Below are 5681 nucleotides of genomic sequence, written 5' to 3'. Positions count from 1 at the left end.
CACTTGTAGTAGGGCTGCTGCCTCTGCTGGTCAAGGGGCCACTCCCATTCATGGCCACTCTATTTGAAAGTGTCACAATGGAGGCCCATACTTTCCCACTCAACCTGTACATACCATGGTGCTTTAAGTGCCTTCCCCCTGGCCTCCTGTCAAAGGGGGAAAGACCTACTCAATCTTGAGCCCTAAGTGAAAACTTTTCATGAGGCTCTCTGGCCTTGGTAGAAATAGCAGAGCTTTAAAGACCCCAAACAATGTAGAAATATAAAAAAACAGAGGAAGAGTGTTTATAGCAATCTGTCTTCATGTCTGTTCATTTGATACTTATTAAGTTCCTACCACTATGCATCTATAAGAGGCAGTCAGGGAGAGGCAGAAAAATGACCCTGTAGCAGATAGAATTCAAAGGAGGACTGTGGCCTGTGACCTAAATAAGTCCTCTAGGTCCAATGTGATGGTATTAAGAGGTGACATTTCAGGCTGGAGAAGTGGCTCAGCAGTTGAGAGCACTCACTACTCTTCAATAGAACCCAAATCTCATTCCCAGTACCCATGCTGAGTGGTTCACAACTGTCTACAACACCAGGTCCAGGGCATATGATGCCTGTGGCCTCTACAGGCACCTGCATTCACATTCACTACCCATATGCAGACATGCTTACATGTAAATAAAAATGAAGGAAATTCCTTTTGAAAAGAGTTAAAGTCTTTATGAGGTAAGTCACAAGGGTAGAACCCTCAAGAAGAAATTAGAAGTATAAGATGGCTTAAGAAAGGAGTTGAGCACCGGGTGGTGGTGGCACACGCCTTTAATCCCAGCACTTGGGAGGCAGAGGCAGGAGAATTTCTGAGTTCGAGGCCAGCCTGGTCTACAGAGTGAGTTCCAGGACAGCCAGGACTATACAGAGAAACCCTGTCTCGAAAAACCAAAAAAAAAAAAAAAAGAAAGGAGTTGGGCATCTAATTCTACTCTTTTGCCAACTGAGAACAAACACAATGCTCCTCTGCTCTGAAAGACCTGGCAATCCTGAAGTAGACAGCAGACCTCACCAGGCACCTAACCCACTGGCACCTTCTCCTTGGATTCCTAGCTTCCAGAATAATGAGAAACGAATTTCTGTGGTTGATAAATTATCCAGTGTTCAATATCTTGTCAGAACAACCTAAAGGGTTCGAGGCTAGAAGAATGTACAGAAAGGAGCCAGAGAAATGGCTCAGCGATCAAGAGCAGTGGCTGCTCTTCCAGAGGACAGGGTTCAGTTCTCAGCAGCCACACAGTGGCTCACAGCTATCTGTAACTCTAGTTCCAGGGGATCTGATGCCTTCTTCTGCCTTCTTTGGACATCAGGCACGCATGTGATTCACAGACATACCTGGAAACAAAACACTCATCCACATAAAAATAAATACATGAAAATAAAATTTTAATGGAAAAAGAGAAAGACTGTTGAACGGTGGAGGGGATGTGCATCCTGAGAAAGCTCGGTGCTGATGGAAGGTGAAGTCCTGGGAAAAGCCACCGGCAAGCAGCCCACATGCTTTGCCATTGCCGAGGGTCAAAGGAGGAGCTACACCCACCAGACTCCTGAGTCAGATACGGAGCCCCATAAGTCCATACATTTCAAGACGTGTGAAAGTGATTATTGAGCTGCTATCCGAGTTTGAAGGAATAATTACAGACCTTTTACAGCTATATTCTTTGTTATTATTGTGGCTGCGATGTGCATGCAAGTACACAATTGCCACAGCACATGTGGGAGTCAGAGGACAACTTTGCAGAATTCTCTCTCTCCTTCCACTTTTACATGGTTCCAGAAATTGAAGGCAGGTCACGAGACCTGCACCGCAGATGATTTACTTGCTGAGCCAATTCTCCTAGCCCTACAAAACATTTTTCCCCCTGTCATTGTTATTTTAGTTGAGTTCGATTTAAGACAAGGTCTTGCACTATAGACCCCCTGCCTCAGCTTTCCAAGTCCTCGGATTTTAGGTGTGTACCACCACACCCAGTAAGTACAGACCTTTGATGCAACTGGTGGGCATACACCTTCCTGAGTTTCCATGGTAACTGGGAATCGCCACAGCTATCCGAGTCCTAACAAGATCATATGCCTTTTATGGCCTGCAGCTGTGCAACATTGTGGAAAGATAATGCTTCCCCCTGACAAGGCAACGTGTTGTATGTGGATAATGACGAGGGCCCGGGGAGAGGGTGGTGGTGGTGGTGGTAAGGGGTCTCTAATGAATCCACCTGCTTCAGCTCATTGTCACCAGAGAGAGGTCATAGGTCAGCACTGCTCACAGAATTCTCTGCTGGAGCTCGTAAGTAGCACCCCCTGCGAAGAGATGTTCTCCCAGGTTGGTGCACTAGGATTCACTTTTCCCTGCCTTGAGCTTCCTTTGTCCTTCATTAAATGGAGTCAGTCATGCCTGCCTTGATGGCTTGTTCTGAAGAAGACATGATGGCTAGCACAGAAAGCATGTCCTAAACTACTAGCTAGCATGTAACAAGTGTGAAAGTCAATTCTGGAAAGTCTGTCCTAAATGCTTTTGCCTGAGCCCACAATGGAACCTTCTCTCCCCTCCCCATACACCTCACACCTCTTTTTTTTTTTTTTAAATCAACTCCACAAACAGGTAGAAAACCTAGAAGCCTGAGTGGTCCCTGGGAAGTCGAAGACTCCAAGTTAGAAATGATCCAAAATTGAGACTTTTCAAATTGTGTTCCACAGAGTTGTGGGTGCCTAGTGGTGGGGGGAGAAGAGACTCAATGATTGATGCTGAGGGCTTTGATCTTGCTTTGATACACTTTATCTGGGCTATGGCTTTGCAAAGAATTTGAAAAGTCTGGCCCAGCGTTCCTGGCTTTGCTCCTGGACTACATGAACTCAAGTAGCCTGAAAACAGCAGCAGCAAGAGAGGCACTGGGCCCGGAAGGTAACCAAAGCTCTATTTGCTCCCACGACTCTCAGGCAAAGCCCTGTTCCTGTCCCAGACTCAGGGTGTTTCAACCGGGCACTCAGAGAATTAGTATGGTAAGCAGAGTGAAGCTGAGGAAGGAAACAAATCTGGGCCTCTCCTTTCCTCTGGAAAAGAAGAACAGGGGCAAAATCCAAAGCACACTGGGCTGGGGGGCCCACCTTCCAGGCATTCTTTGCTGAGGGTAAAGGGTAGGAGTCTAATCTGCATTCAGGACAAAGCCAACAGGGTGTTTGAGTGTTGTTGTCATAGAGACTCAGAAAGGTGTTATTAGCATCTTTTCAACTCGGTGGCCCTGTGTGGTCCAGTCCCGTGCAATCTTAGCAGTAGCGCGCTGTCACCCTGGCAACCCATTAGCCTAGTGTTGTTACCATGGAAACTCCAACGAGGTTGATGGGCCCAAGAACTTCCCTGAGGAGATATGCTCTGGGGGATCTGCCCTTGGCAGTGCCTATTCCTCAGGTCTCCCAACTGACAGTTGCCTGCTACTCAGACACTGGAGGCATTTAGGGTATTTTTTTTTTTCTGGAGTGAGCTCAGATTCTGTGTGACAGAAAAGAATTTGGCCCTACAGAGTGGCAAGTCTATGCTTTGTTACCATGGAAATGCTGCTTTTAAGGCTCTCAATGCAGGATGCAAAACTAACTCTTCCAGGAAATTGAGGCCAGCCAGAAACGAGGCTGTGGGCTTGCACTTCACACTCTTAGAGCTCATTCATTCATTTGGCATTAGTGAGCACCTATTAATACACTGGGTGCTGTGGATCCTCTGGGTTATAACTAGAGACAAGGCTTGATTACCCACTGTCCTCAATTGAAAAGAAGGTTGAGGTGGGTAGGGCCCTTTTACATTCTGCTTCAACTCTGTCTAGTTCTCAGCCACTGTATCAGGACCAAGGGGTAACAAAGGAGCCTAGGTCCCTTGGAAGATGTGATAAGAGGAGAGGTATGACTGAATGCCAGCCGCTCCCCCCAAAAAGTGATATTAAGATTTCTCTGAGTTCCAAGAAATCCTCAGTTTTGTTGTATAAGAATGAACAAGAACAAGAACAATACTTGCTATAACCAATTCCCTACTTCTATCTTCAGGAAATTTATATCATTGTGCCATCTGAGTCACTAAAACTTGGGTAGACTTGCCAGAAGAGTCCATCAGCTATGGCTGTGTGAAATTAAATCAGGCTACCTGGCGAGGTAATGAACTCCTCATTACTGGAGGTAAGCAAGCAGAGACAAAAACAATTGCTCAGCAAGGATTGTATAGATGGTTCAGTTATAGTCCTGGAGGTAGACTGCAATCTCTAAATCTTGTCACAGCTTACTAACTGTGTGACTTTAGGCAGTTTGCTTAAGTTGCTTAGTTTTGTTTTTCCAGTCCACAAAAATGGGGATGAGTGTTTCTGCCTGGTAGAGTTGTCTTGAGGATTCAATGAGTCTGGTAGACATAAAGCATACAGAATAGTACCTAGTACATCAGTGCTCAATAAATATTGGCTTGCCTTGTGACATGACAGTTCAGCTGAAGTTCTCACCAAGAGTGGGATGCTATGTGACTGTTAGCTATGCATCCCCCTACACCATCTGGAGAGAGAGAAAGCGTCCTGCCAAGGGCGGGGCTCTGTACTCATCCAGGAGCTTTGAACTCTCCACTAGCATGCTTCTAGTAGTGGCTTTCTTTTCAGGTTGCTTTTAGTTCCAATCTCTTCACTGAGCCTAAAGATCAAAACAAGGGGTACAAGGATCATCTCCACAGTATAATAAGGGAAGTGACGGTAGGTGGATGAGCAGGGACCCAGTAATCCAGTGGTAGAGCTGGCATGGCAGCTTCCTTTCTGTTACAACACTTGTCAGAAGTTAGGACCACCCTGTCGAGAGGATAGCAGATGGAAAGAGCAAGGTCCTCGGAAGAAGAGCCATGCCTGGAAATGCCATGGCAACCAGAGGGAAGTGGCTCCTCCCTACTTGTCCTTGTGTATGAAAGAGTCACAGCCACAGTTAGGGGAGCCAACGAGGGTACAGCTTAGAAATGCTGAGGGTGTGACTAGTGTGTCTACCTATGGAAAAAGGACAAAGTGACACCTGCACATGAGCACTTACTTGAAGCTGATTTCTAGAAGCTGAATGGGCTTTTCTGGAGTGCCCATCATTCTGATCATACCCTTTGAGTCAAGTTCGGGGATCCATTAGTCTCTGATCTGACATTTTTTTGTCCCAATGTAGTGGCTCAAATACTCAACTAATGACCTCACCAGGGGATTTTGCTTGATGAGATTGGGCGAGGTCAGCTAGTAGTTTTATGTTGGCTATGTGGGATCTTGTTACCAGAAAAGCATAAGAATGGTAAAGTTAAAGGAGTTCAAACCCCGGAAATCTCAGAATTGAGACCAGCAGAAGTGGAGACATTCCCTACCTTCCTCTACCTGCTCTAGAACACCCAACAACAGCCCACTGAGGACCACAAACACTGTGTCAAGTAGCATAAAACACCAGGACTTCTCTATGCTATTGGGGTATCTAGATAGCCTCCAGCCAATGAGTCCTTCCTGGGCATTCCTTCCCACAGAAGGTATTTAATCCCTGGTTCACCCCGAATAAAATGTATACATTCACATCCACCATCAAATAAACCAGCATGAACAAGCAAGGATCAGCTCTTCATTAAGGATCTCAGCCTTCATCTTAAACAGCCAAGTGCCTAAACTCTCG

Source organism: Grammomys surdaster, unplaced genomic scaffold (genome assembly GCF_004785775.1).
Source record: "Grammomys surdaster isolate TR1022 unplaced genomic scaffold, NIH_TR_1.0 60, whole genome shotgun sequence".
Taxonomy (NCBI): Eukaryota; Metazoa; Chordata; class Mammalia; order Rodentia; family Muridae; genus Grammomys; species Grammomys surdaster.
The sequence above is the reverse complement of the archived record's forward strand: the minus strand, read 5'-3'. Positions refer to the sequence as shown.